Genomic DNA, 20,205 nt, shown 5'->3' on the forward strand with positions numbered 1-20,205 from the left:
ACACGATGGGGGCTAATTTAGCTACAACGAGTCAGGAAAAAGATCTTGGAGTTATCGTGGATAGTTCTCTGAAGATGTCCACGCAGTGTGCAGAGGCGGTCAAAAAAGCAAACAGGATGTTAGGAATCATTAAAAAGGGGATAGAGAATAAGACTGAGAGTATATTATTGCCCTTATATAAATCCATGGTACGCCCACATCTCGAATACTGTGTACAGATGTGGTCTCCTCACCTCAAAAAAGATATTCTAGCACTAGAAAAGGTTCAGAAAAGAGCAACTAAAATGATTAGGGGTTTAGAGAGGGTCCCATATGAGGAAAGATTAAAGAGGCTAGGACTCTTCAGTTTGGAAAAGAGAAGACTAAGGGGGGACATGATAGAGGTATATAAAATCATGAGTGATGTTGAGAAAGTGGATAAGGAAAAGTTATTTACTTATTCCCATAATACAAGAACTAGGGGTCACCAAATGAAATTAATAGGCAGCAGGTTTAAAACAAATAAAAGGAAGTTCTTCTTCACGCAGCGCACAGTCAACTTGTGGAACTCCTGACCTGAGGAGGTTGTGAAGGCTAGGACTATAACAATGTTTAAAAGGGGACTGGATAAATTCATGGTGGCTAAGTCCATAAATGGCTATTAGCCAGGATGGGTAAGAATGGTGTCCCTAGCCTCTGTTCGTCAGAGGATGGAGATGGATGGCAGGAGAGAGATCACTTGATCATTGCCTGTTAGGTTCACTCCCTCAGGGGCACCTGGCATTGGCCACTGTTGGTAGACAGATACTGGGCTAGATGGACCTTTGGTCTGACCCGGTACGGCCTTTCTTATGTTCTTACAGATCCAGATTAACACGGCTACCCCTCTGATACATAAATTTATCAAGTAACGTCTTTCATGTCAAAGAATCCCACAGAGCCTGAAATGCAGTCAACTCTGGGGATGTGGTGGGTACCAGGTATAACCATGGAAAGTGGGCCAGAACCAAAACCCCAGATCTTTTTTGTTACTTATCTGAATCCTGGAGTGAGGGCCCTGGGCACTACCAGACTATAAAATATAATAATTTAATAATAAATCATTAACAACAGCAATTAATAAAAAGCTCCCCCTACATTATGCACCAATCACAAAAATCCTAACTGGCTGCTGCAAGAAGAATTCTGTGGCACCCTTGCAGAAAGTAGATATGTGGTCATAAACTGTCCCTGTCATTAAATGACTTTCAGACTCCCCATGATAATTTGGTGTCACTGATTGTACCTATTCATATGCGTAGAATGGGGTGAAGCAGTAGATGTGGTATATTAGGACATTAATAAGGCTTTTGACATAATTTTGCATGACATACTCAAAAGGAAACAAGAGAAATATGATATAGATTAAATTACTATAAAATGAGTGCATAAGTGGTTGAAACTTCTCAACGAATACTAATCAATGCTTTACTGTCATAGTGGGAGGACATATCTAGTGGAATCCTGCAGGGGTCTGTCCTGCATCCAGCATTATTCAATATTTTCATTAATGTCTTGGCTAATGGAATGTATACTTACAAAATTTGCAGATGACATTAAGCTTGGAATGGTTGCAAGCAATGTGGAGGACAGGATTAGAATGCATCAATTTCAGAGATGCACTGCTTCTGCACACCGGAAGGCTGATCTTGCTCCCCCCTGCTTGTTGGTGTAGAATACCATTCTTGCAGTATTGTCTGACATTATCAGGACATGGTGAGAGCAGAGGAACAGAAGAAAGGACTCGCATGTGTTCCTTGCTGCCTGTAATTTGAGGACATTGATGTGTATTCTGGCCTCTCAAGTTATCCATGTTTCTTGTGCAGTGGGGTTGCCCATATGTAAAGCCTTGTGCTGATACAAAGTTTGTATCAGCATCCGATCTGCTATCCTCAAACATGGTCTGCAGACTGCAGATATCTGCATCTGGATATAAAACGGAAATCCACAGATTTGTAGGGCTCTGTCCCTATGGGCTCCCCAACCTAATAGGGACACATCCGTAATGATGGTCTTGTAATGATGGGAGAAAGGTGATTCCCATGCATAAGTGATGAGGATTTGTCAGGACAGTACCTTGGTGGGATGTGCCAGCATTAGGTTCATGGAATGACGGTTTGGGAAGTAAATCGACTGTAGCCATGCTTGAAGGCAACTAAGGTGGAGTCTTGCAAATGGAGTGCATGAGGCCATGTGGCCAAGTAGGGACAACCGTGTTGACCATTACCCGAAGGCGACTTGTGATGTGAGCTATGATAGTGTTCATGGTCTGGAATCTGTCTGTGGGCAAGTATGCCCTTGTGGTGATGGAGTTCAAGGCTGCTCCAGTGAAGTCCAAAGAATATATAGGGGTAAGAACAGATTTTTCTATGTTTACACAGAGTCTTTACCAAGGTATTTTCAGTGGTAGCAACTCACATCAGGCATCATGGATTCCTCGTTTTCCCATATCATGATGACAGGGTCCTTGCCACCAAATCTCACCAAGAAGCCTGTACATCAACCTCTCTCATGCCCAATTATCACAACACTGCCCAGAAGGAATTCAGTGAGCCTCTCCCAACAGAGAACTGATTCATCCTGGCAGTGACTCTTGCACCAGTCTCTCTAGTGTCATTTTCAATATGGCAGCTAGTCCTTCCTGTATCTGGACTCATACCACCATACCAGGCTTCATCTCCCAGGCACAGTACTGCCCACCAGCAACAGCTTACAGTGATTCAAACACTCTGTCTGCAGAGGTTTTAAAGATTTTATAATGCAATAATTTTTGAAATATTCATAAACTTATCCATGGTACCAGTCAGCTGCAATAAGGGACAATCCATGTGTCATGGAATCACACCTCAGTGCTCTGAAACTGCTCTGAATGAAGTTCAGACAGGACTCTAGTGCAGTGTGTCTCCCCTCAGGGCACACTTTCACCAGGGCAAGAAGCCTTCTCGGCTTCAGTGCTTCCTGGGTCTGACCTCGGAGCATTCAGTGCCCTTGTTCACACCATGAGCTCCCACAGTGAGTCCACCTGGATGGGACACCTGGCCAGGAAGCCTTACATGCCTCCGAAGTGGCGATGCACCCCAACTTCACAGTCAGAAATGACTCTCAGCCAGTGCTGTAAAACAGAACGGTTTATTAGCTGTCGGGACCACAGCATAGAAGAGATCTTAGCACAGAAATCAGGAACATTCAGTAAAATACATCTTGGGGGGGATCCAGGATCCTGGGCTCTCTTTCCTGAGTCCCAAACCAGGAGACTGACTAGTTTCCACCAGCCCAGCCTCAGATAGCCTGGAGGCAGGGCTGCAGAGGTGTCTCTTTCCCAGGCAAACAGGTCACCTGGTCTCTTTGTTCTCAGTTGATTCTTGCAGAGGAGAGTGCTTGGCCATCAGTTGCCTGTCCCTAGGCAGCCAGTCAGCAGTCAAACCTGCCCTCTAGGGGTCTCTGCAATTACACCCCCTTATCCCGCTACCTAGATACTTGAGTAATACATAGGGGAAACTGAGGCACACACATAGTTCAGATAAAACATTAAGAACATTCCCACTTCGTCACACCATGGTGTACATTTTATGAGGCCCAGAGCCCTTTTGTCTCCTATCTCATCCCCTCCCCCCAAAAAGTTATACAATTTTCAGATTCTTTTAAGCAGCTCATTTTCTGGGGGGGGAGGGGGAGAGGGATGGAGGGGGGGGCTGTCTCTCAGGAACTCCTTGACAAAATGACCCAAAATTTGCATTACAAACTCTACTAAAGGCCTTGTTGTTTACAGGGAGGGATAGCTCAGTGGTTTGAGCATTGGCCTGCTAAACCCAGGGTTGTGAGCTCAATCCCTGAGGGGACCATTTAGGGATATAGGGCAAAATCAGTACTTGGTTCTGCTAGTGAGGGCAGGGGATTGGCCTTGATGACCTTTCAAGCTCTATGAGATAGGTGTCATAACATTTCCAAGACAATATCCTTATGCATGTGGGTTTTACAGCAATTTAAATATTAGAAAACTGTTCTTTATTGGTAGATACCGAGTTCCAAGCCTTGGTGCAGATATGAGTGCAAAGCACTTTGGGGGTGGATGCATGACAGTTCATGTATCAGCCATGCCCTGTGCTTAGAACAGCTACAGAACAAAGAGTCAACTTAGTTTGGATTCATAATAAACCTACAGTTTTGGATTGAGATTCACTTACTCAGAAGATGCATCTAACAAATCTTTATTAAGGCAAAACACTCAGCAAATAGCAACAAAGAGTCCTGTGGCACCTTATAGACTAACAGACGTATTGGAGCATGAGCTTTCGTTTGTCAGATGCATGTGACTCAGTAAATAGAGATCAATTATGCACAATTGGGAAGCTCATCAGTATGATCTCATCACAGTCGCCTCCAGCACCCAACAATAGAGCTTCAACCTATCTTTGTTACACACACTTATTTATAACTTTTTGCTCTCTCTTTATACATATATATTAACCCGGAAATGAGACTAACTCTCCTCCCCTGTCAGTACAGGTTTACTGTTAGCTCAGAGCAATCTTTTCTAGCTTTTTAGTTACTTTACCTTTCTTTTTCCTCACAAACATGATTACTCTTCAATTTCTTACAAATATGCAGCTCTACTTATGCCTGCACTGTTAAACGTTATCAGAACAAATTCTTTTAATGCCTCAGGGCGGGGGCATGGAGGGGAGAAGGGCGCAAGGTGGAAGTTTCACCTAGGGCACGAAACATCCTTGCACCAGCCCTGGGTGGACCAGCAGCCCCCCCATCAGCTCCCCCCTCCCCTAACTTCCCTGTGCAGCAGCTGCCCAGCAGACTAGCAATTGCAGCTGTCTCTCCCCCCACTGCCATGTGCTGCTCCTGCCCTCTGCCTTGGAGCTGCTCCCCGAGACTCCTGCTTGATGTGTGGGGGGAGGAAAGAGAAGGAAGAGGGGGGCTAATATCAGGGTGTCACCCTCCCCCCTGCTCCTGCACCCCACTTACCCCATCTTCCATAGAGCAGGGGAGACACACCAGGGCTGAGGATGGAGGGAGCTTGAAGCAGCTGCCATCTCAGCAAGCTGATCTAATTAACAAGGCAGTGTACTTAAAGGGGAAATGCATTCCTCCATTCCTGCTGCCTTGTAGAGAGTTAACCCTTGAGGGCTCAGCCAATTGCTAGTTCATCCTTTAGCAGTAAGGGAAATATCCCACCCTCTGCTTCCTCCACCTCAACTAAGCTTCACAATCATCTCACTGTGTACCATTATTAAATTGTTTGTTTAAAACTTATACTCTGTGTGTGTGCATATATATATATATATATAGTCTTTTGTCTGGTGAAAAAAATTTCCCTGGAACCTAACCCCCTCATTTACATTAATTCTTATGGAGAAATTGGATTAACTTAACATCGTTTCGCTTAAAGTCGCATTTTTCAGGAACATAACTACAACGTTAAGTGAGAAGTTACTCTATTAAGCAGCTGCCATACCACAAACAGTAACTGCCTTTGATATATTAGGATGGTTCATGATTTTTCCAATTTCACTGATTGCTGTTTCCACTTCCCTAAACAGCTGTCCTGTTACCCTTTCAATCCTCCCTTATATCCTCATTGTGTTGTTTGTTTAACTTGGTTAACAGGTTTTGTAACTGAACTTTCATTTTCTGATTTTCCTCCCACAATACTGTGATATCCATGTTGATGTTCCCAACCCCCTAGCTCAGAGGTCCCCAAACTGTGGGGTACACCCAGCGAGGAGAGCCCAGAGGAACATACAGAGGGGTACAGCAGGGGCCGGGCCAGCCCCCACGGAGGAGAGGGAATGCCACCCAGCCCCCATAGGGGGTGGGGAGGGAATGCCACCTAGCTCCCCTTTGTTCCCAACTCTGCTCTGGCTCCGCCCCCAGTGGCAGCCCTGGCTCCCAGCCCCGCCCCTGGCCCCACCCCCAACCTCCACTCCTGGCTGCATCTCTGTTCCCAGCCCCAGATCCACCCCCAGCTGTGGCCCACTTACCCCTGTTCACATCCCCCCACACACACCTTGGGAGCCTGGCCCCGGCTCCAGTGTGGGGGGAATGCAGACAGTGGTACAGGGGACTGTGACCCTGAAAAGTTTGGCGACCACTGTCCTATCTCCTAGTACTGTTCCTATATCTCTTATCTCTCTTCCCCTGACTCTTTCCCTTCTCAGGCCACCAAATTTCCTTCAATTCCACCCCACCACCACCTCCAATTTTGCACCACTTTTGCTATCACTTGCATATAGGAGGGCACATATTTTGCATGACAGAGCTGCTGTAGTAATGCCAAATTGATTACATTCTACAGTATCAGTTGGTACTGTACATTATTATACATCATTTGATATTCATGATTTATCACCAATTCATTTTCAGATCCTGCTTCCATTTGTGGGCATGTTTCATCATTTTGCTTTAATTCTGGCATAGGAGGCACTGTAACTCCAGTATGCTCAGGAGCGGGAGTGGTACTCTGCCAGTCCTTAATTACATTCGGAGAGAAGGTCAAAGTCTCAATCACTTTCCTGGCATGGTACGTGGGCGGCAGGTCAGTGATCTGTTTAAATAAATTATTGGGAATAAAATACTTCCCGCATGTGTTAACTGTATGCTATGAATGGTTAGGTTAGCTACTACCGTCCCATTTAAAACCCACTGGTCTCTCTAGGTCCCCTAGTCCAAGTCCCTGCTCCTGAGAGCTGCTTGTGCTGCAGGATCCCCGACCTTGGCTGTGGTCCAGTCTGTACCAGAACACTGTAGGCTTTCCTTCATGATAACCCAGGACTCATAACACTAGGGTGGCATTTCCCCCCTCATGCACGGTCACTGCCTTGTTCCTCTGCATAGACCCCAGTGTAATTAATTTATGTAATTAATGTTATGCCTCTCATGGTGAGAAGGACAATAGATGGCACACACATTCCAATTTTGGCACCAGACTACCTTGCAACGGAGTACATCAATAGGAAGGGATACTTCTTCACGGTGTTGCAGGTGCTTGTGGATCACTGTGGGAATGTCACTGACATCAACGCAGTGTGGTCCAGGATGGTGCATGAGGCATGCATCTTTAGGAACAGGACCAGCTCCAAGCACCAGTGAAGGAAGCAGGTGCTTGGGGCGGTCAATGGAAAGGGGCGGCACGTCCGGGTCTTCGGCAGCAATTCGGCAGCAGGTTCCTCAGTCCCTCTTGGAGGGAAGGACCCGCTGTCAAATTGCTGCCGAAGAATGAAGTGCCGCGGCTTTATTTTATTTTTATTTTTTTCGCTTCGCCACTTGGGGTGGCATAAAAGCTGGAGTCGGCCCTGTTCAGGAACACTGGCCTGTATAGAAATCTACAAGTGGGGACTTTATTTCCAAACCAGAAGATTACAGTGGGGGATGCTGAAATGCCCATAGTGATCCTGGGAGATCCAGCATACCCCTTACAGCGGTGGCTCATGAAACCTTATACAGGAAACCTGGACAGCAGTAAGGAGCGGTTCAACAACAGGCTGAGTAGGTGCCGGATGACAGTGGAATGTGCCTTTGACAGATTAAAGGCATGCTGGCGAGGCCTTTATGGCAGGTTAGACCTCTATAAGGATAATATTCCCATGGTCATAGCCGCGTGCTGTACGTTGCATAATCTCTGTGATGCTAAGGGTGAAAGGTTTGCTCAGTATAGTATTGAGGCAGACAACTTGGCTGCTTATTTTGAGAAGCCCAATACCAGGGCTATCAGAGGGGCCCAAAGGAGGGCAATTCGAATCAGGAAAGCTTTGAGGCAACACTTTGAAAATGAGAACCAGTAACGTATATCTCTGTGATTGGTGCTGCTATGTTACAGGAAGCAGTGGTGAAATCTGGGGCCTTATATTCCAGTAAGTAGATGATTAAACTTCCTGTGTATGTATTGGTAGTGGCTGCTATCTCAATTTGTAGGAAACAAATAAAGATGAGTTACCATTCAAAAACATTGCTTTTGTTGCACAAGAAACAACTCACACACACACAAAGATACTTGGTGGGAAAGGAGGCACCAGGGAAGGGCACACTTTCAGAGCTATGTGTAGGTCCAGCTATCATTTTGAAAGTTGTCCGAGGGGGTGCAGTGAAGGGGAAATCAAGAAGTCCCAGAAAGCAGAAAGACTGAGCGGGCGGAGTTTTGGTGGGGCATGGAAAAGAGTTCTGAATGTGCTGCAGGGGAGTGCGGGCACAGATCTGCTTAGTCTGCAGCATTATTAAGGACTTCAGCATCTGCATATGCTCCTCCATTGCTTTAATCATCTGCTCAGTAGCATCCTTAACAAACTCCTTATTTTCTTTTCTGTCCTGCCTTTTGGCTTCCTTCCACTCTTTGCATTCCCTTTTCTCTGCATTGGAGAAGTGCAGTATCTCCCGGAACATGTCTTCACTGCTCCATCATGGGCACTTTCTTCTCTGGTGGGGATGCTCGGCTGGTGTGTGTGTGGGGGGTGTTCCTGAAGGCCACATCTGCCAAAGCACAAGGAACAATGCACAGAAGCATGATTGTTAAATTCATGCACAGCACCGAAACATTTCAGTAAAATACACCTTTTGTAACATCATAATCACTTTCTCACTGACCCTTGCTTGCTTGTTAAGCATACATCTCTATGAACACCCAAAGCATGGTGAGTGTTGGCGGGGAGTGGGGGGTCGGAGGACAGAGGGGACGCTCCACATGGGGAAAAAGAGCACTCACTTAGCAGGTAGGTGGAACAAATCTTTATTAAGGCAAAACACTCAGCAGGTAGTGATCAATTACCCACAAGTGGGAACTCAATGGGACAATCTCATCACAGTCGCTTGCAGCACCAGACAATACAGCTTCAACCTTTCTTTGTTACACAAACTTATTTACGTCTTTGTTATCTTTTCTTATACATATGTATTAGTATCTCCTTTCCACATTAACTCTTCTCCCCTACCAGTTCAGGTTTAGTGTTAGTTCAAACCAGTCTTTTCTAGCTTTTTAGTTACTTTAGCTTTTCTTTTTCTCATAAACATGATTACTCTGCAATTTCGTACACATGCACAGCTCCACTTATGCTTATTCTATTAAATGTTATCAGAACAAACTCTTCAGAGCCACAGCAGGCTTCTGTCAGCCCTAAATATGCCTTCACTCCCAACATACAGGAGAAAGCTCATGCTCCAAAACGTCTGTTAGTCTATAAGGTGCCACAGGACTCTTTGCTGCTTATACAGGAGAAAATGTATGAAAGGAAATTGTCATAGGTCTCACCCCCACTTGGAGCTGTTGGGTTCCAATATGGGGACCTGCATGGATTTATCTAAACTTAAATCCTAGTTTAGATCTGGTAAAAGCTGCCACCACCCAATAATGTACGTGGATTGGGACACAGTCCTTCCCCAAAATCCTTGGGGATCCCAACAGCCCCAAATCCATGGAGTTCTTACACCCAGGAGAAATAAACCATTCCCCCCTGCTTCCTTCCCCCTCCCTTTTCCTAGGAGAGACACCGGGATCCAACTACAGAGGGATGCCTTCCTTTTCCCTCCTCCCCTTTCCCTGATAATTCACCCAAGGAAAGATCAACCAAGTCCTTAACAGAAATGATTTTATTAAAAGAACAAAAAGAAAGTACACTATCTCTGTATTACCAGGATGCAAAAATACAGGGTCTAAACTTATCCATCTCTGGAGAGACTCCCCCTTCCTTTCTTTCTCAGTAAAAGCAATAACAGTACAGAAGTAAAGAAATTCTATAGCAAACACACAATTGCAAATGTAGAAATCAAATTATAAGACTAATCCGCCTTTCTAATTAATACTCACTATTGGATAGTAGGAACTACTCCAGGAGAACTTGGAGACATGTCTGGCCTCTCTTAGATTCAAAAAAAGAATGAACACTTACACAAAGAGCACAGACAAAGGCTTCCCTCCACAGAGATTTGAAATTATCTTGTCCCTGATTGGTCCTCTGGTCAGGTGGTCATCAGGTACTGCATGTTAACCCTTTACAGGTAAAAGAGACCTTAACCCTTAACTATCTGTTTATGACAGAAATATACCAAAGTAACAGAACTTGTGGTCTTTGCTTTCCTTCCCTTCATTAATGGCCATACCATGTCCTTGGTCCAAAGCAGATCACCCACACTGCAAATGAAAAACCCTTAAAAAAATAAAAAAAACCCACAGAAGCCACTTGGTGGAGCTGGTTAGTAGCCCTATAAAATCAACTAACTATCTACACCAGAGGTTCCCAACCTTTGTCTTTCTGAGGTCCCTCAACATGCTATAAAAACTCCACAGCCCACCTGTGCCACAACATCTGGTTTTCTGCATATAAAAGCCAGGGCCGGCATTAGGGGGTAGCAAGCAGGGCAATTGCCTGGGCCCCATGCCACAGGGTCCCCCACAAAGTGACATTGCTAAGGCTTCAGCATCAGCCCCGGGTGGCGGGGCTCAGGGACCTGGGCTTCAGCCCCAGGTGGTGGGGCTTCGGCTTTCTGCCCTGGGCCCCAGCAAATCTAATGCTGGTCCTGCTTAGAGGCCCCCCTGAAACCTGCTTGAGGCCCCATAGGGGGCCCCGGACCCATGGTGGAGAATGACTGATCTACACATCATTTGCGGGTTAGACTGGTGTGTTTTGCAGACTGTAGGACAACAGCTGTATACTGCACCACTGTGACTTTTATATAAATCATTTTATACCATGGAACAAAAAGTGCAAGTAAAGTTTACTAGATACTGGAGTGCTACATAACAGTATGTAGGTCTAATGTTTAGGCTGTGACCCTATATGTAAATAAAACTCAGTAGATGACAAAATACACAGACGAGTTTCAATTTAAAACAAATTTGCGCCAGTAATTTTGGTGGGATGCAGCACACTGAATGTGAATAATTTGGGACAGCCTACCTGACTTTCAGGAAGCAACATACCTGGTGTACGCATAGACACCATGTATACAGGAATATATGTATAAAAATCAGGAGCTATCTTGCAAAAGCAGTATTTTGGAGAGGTCATAGCTTGTGTGGAGACTAGCTCCTGACAGACTTATTTGTACTATGAAAGAGATGTCTTCCCTAACTACAAGGAATACTTAAACCCTACAGGCCAATTAAGACATGCCAGCTGTTTACATCTCAGCGTGCAACACACTTGTGTGCCAAACTTCTTAATGCATGAAATCAGAAATAACCATGGTAGATTCTCAGTCACGTGTTGAAGACATGAACGGTGCCTTGTGTTTTGTTTGCCTATGCCTGGTTATGGTAGCAATGCCACATTCAAACTAGTTTTATTAACTATTGGCTCAAGACCACTTCTAGTTACAGTAGGAAACAACTAAACTTTAAGCGTGAGAAAAGAACAGGGAGCAAATCAGAGAGCAGCAGCTAGGTGGCAGATTAGGATGAGAATAAAAACAGAATGGGAAAGTGTTTCAGCAGGATAAAATAAACCAATCTGAGAGATGGAGCAAGGATAATAATTTATTGGGAATAATTTCTTTTATAAACTGCAAGTGATAATAAACAAATTAAAAGCTTCAGAATAAAAGAAGAGAAAGCTGAATGTTAATAGTGATGATGTGGACTTCTAGAGTGCATTTCATCCACCTATCTTTATAAGATGCCTTGTACCTTGGCATCTAAGCACAGTCTCTCTGCAGGATCTCAAAGTAATTTGCAAGTGCTGATGAATTAATCCTCACAGTGGGGAATTATTATCATCCCCATTCTATGGATGAGGAAATTGAGGCAGAGAGAAGCAGCAGCCCATATTTTCAGAAATTCCCACTAACTTTTGGCACTTAAATATTTGGGGGTCCAGTTTGAAATACCTATTATCCAGATCTCAGAGGTATTGAGCTCCTCCATCGTCCATCAGCTTCAACTGGAGCTCAGGTTGCTCTACACCTTTGACAGGCAGGTCCTAGTTGGACTTTCTAAAATGGAGGCTCCCAAATTAGTGGGCATTTGTTAAATTCCAGCCTAAATGACTTCGCAGGTCACATAAGTGATCTCAAATGAGGATTTATAACTAGACTTCTGTGACTCAGGGTATTAAATTGTAAATCATGTATACATATTTGGTACAATAGAGCTGTACACATATCTAACAGTTGGATCAAGGTGATGGTAGTTCCAGACAAGATTGCTGTAGGCAGGTCCTAATGGCTTGTTGTCAAGATATCTGGAATCACAGTTCTTTGTAAACAGAACACACCTATAGATAAGCAAACAAAAACTACCAAAAAAGAGGTATTCAGCTCCTCTGAAAATTAGCCTTTAAGTGTCTTATGCTGAGCTCTGAAAAATGTGAGAGTCATTCAAAGATCAGAAGCAACTTTTGAAAATGTAACCTGTATCTCCCAGTGTCTCAATTTCCTCTTCTGTAAAATGTGGACAATGCTAATGTCTGAGAAATGCCTGCGGGTGCTCCACCGGAGCCGTGGGACCAGCGGACCCTCCGCAGGCACATCTGCAGGAGGTCCACCAGAGCCGCGGGACCGGTGACCGCCAGAGTGCCCTCCGCGGCATGCCGCCATGCTTGGGGCGGCGAAATTGCTAGAGCCGCCCCTGGGTGCATGGGATTCTTCCGTCCTAAGAGCAGGACTCTGCACTTGTCCTTGTTGAACCTCATCAGATTTCTTTTGGCCCAATCCTCCAATTTGTCTAGGTCACTCTGGACCCTATCCCTACCCTCCAGCATATCTACCTCTCCCCGCATCTTAGTGTCATCTGCAAACTTGCTGAGGGTGCAATTAATCCCATCATCCAGATCATTAATAAAGATGTTGAACAAAACTGGTTCCAGAACCATCCCCTGGGGCACTCTACTTGATACCGGCTGCCAGCTAGACATCGAGCCGTTGATCACAACCTATTGAGCCCGACAATCTAACCTGCTTTCTATCCACTTTATAGTCCAACTATGCTTCCTTCCACATGACATTAGAATAATAAATAACATTAGAATAATTATTAGAATAATAAATAACAATAATACCTAGCTCTCAAATAGCACTTTTCGTCAGTAGATTTCAAAGTGCTTTACAAAGGAGGTCAGTATCATTATCCTCGGTTTACAGATGTGGAAACAGACACAAGGAAGTGAAGTGCCATGCACAAGGTGACCCAGCGGGCCTCTGGGAATTGAACGCTATGATTTCTCTGAACTCATCCACCAGGCCCCTATTTTCTCCTGCTTTTAACTTCTTAAGAACCCACTTCTGCTGTTCTGCCTGTAACTGATTTGTATAGAAAATTCTTTTCATTGCTCCCGTACCCTGACCTCTAACTACTTGTCTGTCTGCCTGTCCTTAGACTGTGAGCTTCTTGGGGCATGGACTGAGCCTTCCTGAATGTCTGGCAAGCAACTAGCACTTCATCGGGGAAACACAAATAAATAATTAATAATACATACCCCAGTTCCTTATAGTAAACTTGCTCATTTTAATAATATCCATATTTTATTCACACACCAGCGACTGATAAAGGGAGTGAGTAATTAAGAGGATAAAAGTTAAGCAATAAGTGGTAAATAGCCAAAGTGCAAACAAGAGTTCTATGCTGGGGTACCATTTTCAGATCCATCCTGATCCTTTTCTTCCTGCACATAACAAGAGGTTCTTCACATTTCACACGCAGTTAGTGTGTAGATTTATTTATATTAACTTTTGATTGTACATCCAGGGGTCAGGCTGCAGGGAGGAGAAAGGTGGTGAGGCTCTTCTAAGCTCCACCCATATGAGTTGTTAGCATGAGATGCCACACAGAGTATATTAGGCAGATGCTTAAGATATGATAATGCACGTTCTCTGAAATGTCACTGGCTCATCTTCAGTGAGGCTGAATGTATCCATACTGGGCTCTGTCAGGCTCCATGTTAACTGGGGGGTGAGGAGGGAAATGATGGTTTCCCCTAAATACCACCTACTTGTGGCAACAAAATGAGAGTCGGAGCAAATTGTGCAAATCCGTGAGAAATGAAATAATTTAAATTGTCACCATTGTAAACTAATGTCTGAGTTAAGACCTCACTGAGAAGAATGGGAGAGTTCATCTCTCTCAGAGGTATTGTTCCAGGCAATCTGCAGGCTCCAGTAGACGTCTCTGCATTAGTTTATCCTTGGTTCACATTTCTGAGGTTCTCTTTGCAATCCTAACAATTAAAGACATATTTTATATATATCAAAGGAAAGTTGGGATTCAGAAGAGCAAGATAGTCATTTAAGAGAGGAGCTGGTATGTAGTACAGCCTTGTACTGTGTATTTCCAAGAGCTGAATTTATACCTCTCTGTCTTGCTCTTATTGAAATAGAAGACACCGTATTAAGCTCATTTGTAGTTTAAAATATCAACACATATCCACTAATATGCGTGACAGGGAGTGTAGTAACCCAGTGTAACCCTTCTACCAGCAATAAGGGCCAGGTTCAATATCTAGGGGTTCCTCTTAACAATAAAAAATAGAACCAGTCGAGCCCCCACCCAGTAATCTGGGAACACTTGACCCCATCACGGGCACCTCTAAGAGGCAATATTTCCCCATTTGCAAGCACAGAGTCTGTGGTAACAAAAGAGAAACTTTTAATAAAAGGGAAAAGGAACCAAGCATTAGTTTGGGAAAACACCACAACCACATTCAAAAGTATGTAACCATAAGCAAAAACCCCACCCCACAGTGCGTTGGGCAGTGCCCTTTGCCTAGTTTCTCACCTTGCAATGGGAAAGTCCAACGAATGTATGTCCCTTTAACACATCACTCCCCTCTCCCTCCACAGCACCCCACTTGTCACTGGCAGTCCTTGGTTAGCGAAGATCCAGGGTTCACAGGGGGGAAGGTCCAATCGGGGGAGGGAGACATCAAGCAATGTCTGTGGTTGTTGTGCGCCTCTGCAACTGGCTGGTTGTTGCTGCCTCTCCGCTGCTTTTCTCTGCTGCCACTGGTGGCATGCTGCCGCTGTTGGACACTCACTGCCCCTTCTGCAATGCCATGTTCGATGTTCCACCACTTAACCCAGGTCTTTTGTGATTTCAGCTCTTGGTGACATCACCGGGTAGCAGAGAATCTCACTACCCACACTCAGAGCTCAGTGTGGACTGTCTGAGCCTATTACAAGACCTGAGGATGCAGACAGGAATAGCAGGTTTTATAAATCCTCTGTCTCTATTTAATTCCACCTTTCCATACTCCGTGGCATTCATGTCATCCTCTTAAGACATGTACCCCATCATCAAATGGTATGTCTGATAGCCACATATACAGTCACAGAACCAGGGCAAGTGGATGCTCATTTGAACAACGTACTGCAGTCTATTTTGAGCCTCAATCTGAATGTTCATTGGTGTAATGCATGTGCCTAATGGTAGATATCTCTTTAAGAGCTCTATAGAGAAGGAGGAATGGGAATGAGTAGTGTCTAAGACTATGTCTACACTACCGTGGTAAGTCGACCTACGCTACGCAACTCCAGCTATGGGAATAGTGTAGCTGGAGTCGACGTACCTTAGGTCGAGTTACTGTGGGGTCTACACCGTGGGGGGTCGACGGGAGAAAATCTCCTGTCAACTTACCTTAGTTTTCTCATTGGGGGTAGAGTACAGGGGTCGCCTGGAGAGCAATCTGCTGTTGATTTGGCGGGTATTCACTAGACGCGCTAAATCGACCGCCAGTGGATTGATCTCAGAGCGTCGATCCTGGCTGCAGTGTAGACCTGCCCTGAGTGATGGCTGATAACCACTGGCCTAGCAACATTTTCCATTTCCAGAAAATTTCAAATGGAGGTGTGGATCCCTTTGGAATTTCAACTCAACATGTGCTGGGTATGGCCTTTGATGCAGCGTGAGAAAGGGCACTATACTGTGGGCTGCTATGGTAATGAGAACACTTCTGGATTTTGACCAGTAGGTGGGGATATTCACATACTTTTGACTGATCAGAAAAAACAGACTGCCTTTTCTGGGATCTGAAACTATTTTCATAGTCACCTTTCAGGGATGCCTTAGACATCATCTGCAGAACTCCAGGGGTCCGCAGAGCACAAACTGAAAACCACTGTGCTAGGCTGATCTACAATTAGCACTCCACACCCAGAAGTTTCTGGATTGGGTGTGGCAGTTCTGGGTATGCTCAATAGGTTCCCTGCAGCTGGACTCAGACTCCATGAGAGCACAAAAGGCCATGTGCCCTGCGTGGGTTAGGAGAAGCTGAACCAGAGGAGCAGAAAGCAGGCCGTTTTCCCTAACTCTGAAGCATTTTGCAGCAGTTTAGTGATGTTGTTAACTCTCCAACAGGGAAGCCCTGGCACTGTTAGTTATGGAAAGAGGAAATTGGGAGGGAAAACTAATTTATTTTATTTAATTTTAATTGTACACTTTGAATGTTGCTTGCTTTTAGCCAAACCGTTTTAGTTAAATGGTCTCAACCAGTATGATTCACCAACTCTTCCCTTACTTAAGATGTGATGATGTGGAAAGAGTCATTTATATTTTGCTAGTCTCAGTTTCGTATTTTTCTTGTTACAGGTTTTTTTTTAATCTATATATTTAAACTGAGTAATTGGCTAATTAGTTAGCTAACTAGCTAACAGAGTGATTTCAGCAGAGGAGGAGGAAGAGTCTGCATGGATTCCAGCTGAAGATTTCTACGAGCAAGTGGAGGGAAGTTACTGTTGCAGTGCTTTTGACCAGTAGCCTGTATAGATTTTGGTGATCAAAGACTGTAACTGAGACTCAGGTGAACTCAATCTAAGATTTTGGGAACTCAGTTACTTCTCACTGTATTTCTGTGTGGACTGACCTGTTTAGATTTAATGTTGCGTTCTTTATTTATGTTTATGTATCGCTGAAGGTAATATATGTGGGTTATAAAGTAGCCATGTTATGTCACAGAAATTAAGTTATAATGTTTCTTTATCATTACACGATTTGATAAAGTTGGTATTTAATAGTTAAGTAAATGTATTTTGTTCTTTTTGGACTTGATTATGGGAGGCTGACCCTGTGCAATCCTTGCTGCAAAGCCCCAGTGACTGAATTGTGGGTCTTTGTGTGCTTTTCTGTGGGAGTTGGGTTTTTTTAGGCCCTGGAGAAGGGCAGTGAAGTAAACTCTACCCCACACAAAGGTTAGTTTGGCACTCACACACACTCTCCACAGAGACCGGGCAAATCATCCCCAGAGATCTAGAGGAAGAGAGCGAGAGGTCCAGTCTAGTTCAAGGGAGCTATAAACATACTTAGCAGGGTATCAGAATTTCTGCAGGGATGGGAAAGGCAGCTGGTGCATTTAGAAAACCGGGAAGGAGAAGAAATATTATTCTTATCCCTGTTACTGGGTGAGGAGAAAAGTGAAGCTAGAGAAGCCAGAAAAACACCATTGAGTATTCATCCCTCTCCCCCACACCTTCAAAGGGTGAGGGCTACTGTAAGGACCGAGTCAGTACCCGGGGTCTTTGAGACAAAGAACAGGTGTTGGTCGGGTGACCAGACAGCAAATGTGAAAAATCAGGACGAGGTGGGGAATAATAGGAGCCTATATAAGAAAAAGACCCAAAAAACGGAACTGTCCCTATAAAATCGGGACATCTGGTCACCCTAGGTGTTGGAGAGGAGCAATAGCAAGCAGACACCTGTCTGGAAACCCAGTAGCTAGAAAGAGGAAACTCTATCTGAGACACTCTGGAAGAACGCTGTGTGAGTCAAGAGCAATCTGAACATTAAGGCAAGTCAGAGGTCTCAGGGAGAAAGCAACTAAAAATAAGGATCTAGCTTGGCCGGCACTGGTTAAGAAAGCCAGCGGGAGCAGGGAGGGATCACAGGCAAAGAGCCTCTGTTTGGTTAAGGGTCAGCCCACCACAGAATAGGGACCTGCCCCGGGGGAGAGGGGGTGGATTCAGTTCAAACCATTCTGAAAATTTCACTGCTGACAGAGATGCCTGGAGGCAGGTACACCCTGTAACTCTCCTCACTGTCTGACAACATGAATGGGACTTAACATTTTCCAGGAATGCATGGATTTACTCTTAGGGCTACAGTGGGCCTGAACACTGCACCAGGGGAGCATGTGCGTGATAAGAACATGCGAACAGATGCCGGGGGATTTAGTGGAGGCCCATTGCAGGTTTTCAGATCCCTGGCAGGGTCTGTTGAAAATATCTATTGACAGTTAGAGGCATTCATTTAAGGATTATGTGCTGTGGTAAAGTAAATTTGCGGCTAACAGAACACTTAGTGGCCAGACAGTTTAGCTGGCCATCTAGCAGCAATTTATCTTCCTTGATCACTTTTACTGCATCTAAATATCAGTGGGGATATTGAACCTGAATGATGCTGCATAAAAAACAGATTAGGAGAAATATGGGGTGGGGGTTACCTTTAGCAAAGACAGCTTGGCAGAGATCAAACTGGGCCTTCAAGAGAGGACAATGCCATGGAAGATTGTGGCCTGGCTTCACCAAACCTCCAGGCGATTAGCTTATTCTGTAAGCAAAAAGACTTGTTTATCAAAGAACATGAAGGAACTGAAGTGTTGTCCTCATAGCCATTCAGTGTTTGAAAGGAATCACTATGGGGGTGAGGGGGAGGAGAGAAGAAATGTATTTGGGGTGGTTCACAGAGGAATGGCTTTGAAATAAATGGGATGGAACTGAGGCCTCGTTTACGCTGGGATTTCCAGCCACAGCTGCTAGTGTAACTACCCCTGGGCAAACCCCTAGTACATATAGCCAATGCCATGATTGACACTAGTGCAGCTTAACCCTGCTTGAAACTGGGGCAAACCACACACATCAGTGCAAATATGGTTTTATAGAGGTATGCTGGTGGCCAGCTACCAATGGCTGTGACCAGGGCAAATTCTCAGTGCAGACAAGTCCTGAGCTAGTGAAAGCATCCAGAGTGGAAGTCCTATTGCCTGAGACATGTAAAACTGAACTGGACAAGTCATAAGAATGGGAGCTGTAGGGAATGATCCTGCCCTGTTAGGTAACTAGGGCCTGGTCTACACTACGGGGGGTGGGGAGGTCGAATTAGGGAACGCGAATAGCGTAGCTGAAGTCGAACTACCTTAGTTCAAATTTCCTACCTGTCCAGACGCCGCGGGATCGAACTCCGCGGCTCCCCCGTCGACTCCGCCACCGCCGTTCGCGGTGGTGGAGTTCCGGAGTCGACGGGAGCGCGTTCGGAGATCGAACTATCGCGTCTAGATTAGACGCGATAGTTCGAACTCCGAGAAGTCGAACTCTCTGCGTCGACCCGGCGGGTAAGTATGGACCTACCCTAGGTGACCTAATGAAAAAGCCTACCCTAATTTCAATGGTGGTGAGATTCCAAAGGTGACCTAGACTGTGGGCCAGACTTGTGAAAAAAGTGGTAGAATCCCAGTTGCTGGAAGTAATCAGAGCTAGAGCCAGGAAGGTTAACTGGCTGGAGGTAGGCAGGTGTTGACTACGGAAATCACTTGAAAATATTAAGCAGGGAACAATCCTGCATTGGCAGTGGAAATGGTCTGAAGCAGTGGTTCTCAACCTTCCCAGACTACTGTACCCAGGGCCAATCACCTTAGGCACCGCAAGCCTGGGAGGCGGGAGAAGTGAAGCGGCCACAGTGTGCTCGGGGAGGAGGTGGGGCAGGGGTGAGCTGGGGCGGGGAGTTCCCCTGCATGCCTCCCTCCCCCCTTACTTGCTGCAGGCGGCCCTCCCCGCGCTCCCCTTACCCAGCTTCCTCTGCCTAAATGCCAGTGGCAACCGGGGTGGCCGAAGATCCGGCCGCCGTGGTCGCTTCCGAAGAAAATGGCGCCTCCCCAAATCTTAGCGCCCTAGGCAACCGCCTAGGTCGCCTAAATGGTTGCACCGGCCCTGACTGTACCCCTTTCAGGAGTCTGATATGTCTCACCTCACTTAAAAACTATTTGCTTACAATAGCAGACATAAAAATATAAAAGTGTCACAGCACACTATTACTGAAAAATTGCTTACTTTTTCATTTGTCTATATGAAATTTTAGTTTGTACTGACTTCACTAGTGCTTTTTATGTAGCCGGTTATAAAACTAGGCAAATACCTAGAGAAGCTGATGTACCCCTTGGAAGACCTCTCCATACTCCTGGATGAGAACCACTGGTATGAAGGATCTTATACGCTTTTTCCATCTCTACATTCTGCTCTTTGGTCATGAATCTACTTGTATGTGTGAGCAAAAGG

At 45.2% G+C, this 20,205-nt stretch overlaps 1 long non-coding RNA gene across 1 annotated transcript; it reads right to left on the reverse strand.

The window, feature by feature from the left end:
• Nucleotides 1-8,124: 8,124 nt before the first annotated feature.
• LOC123373252 lies at nucleotides 8,125-18,481 on the reverse strand. The gene is made up of 3 exons (XR_006580629.1): nucleotides 18,378-18,481; nucleotides 14,723-15,128; nucleotides 8,125-8,493 (listed from the first exon to the last, which is right to left on the reverse strand). It is a non-coding gene; the product is annotated as an uncharacterized LOC123373252 (long non-coding RNA).
• Nucleotides 18,482-20,205: the final 1,724 nt, after the last annotated feature.

Source organism: Mauremys mutica, chromosome 6, assembly GCF_020497125.1.
Source record: "Mauremys mutica isolate MM-2020 ecotype Southern chromosome 6, ASM2049712v1, whole genome shotgun sequence".
NCBI classification, from domain to species: Eukaryota; Metazoa; Chordata; order Testudines; family Geoemydidae; genus Mauremys; species Mauremys mutica.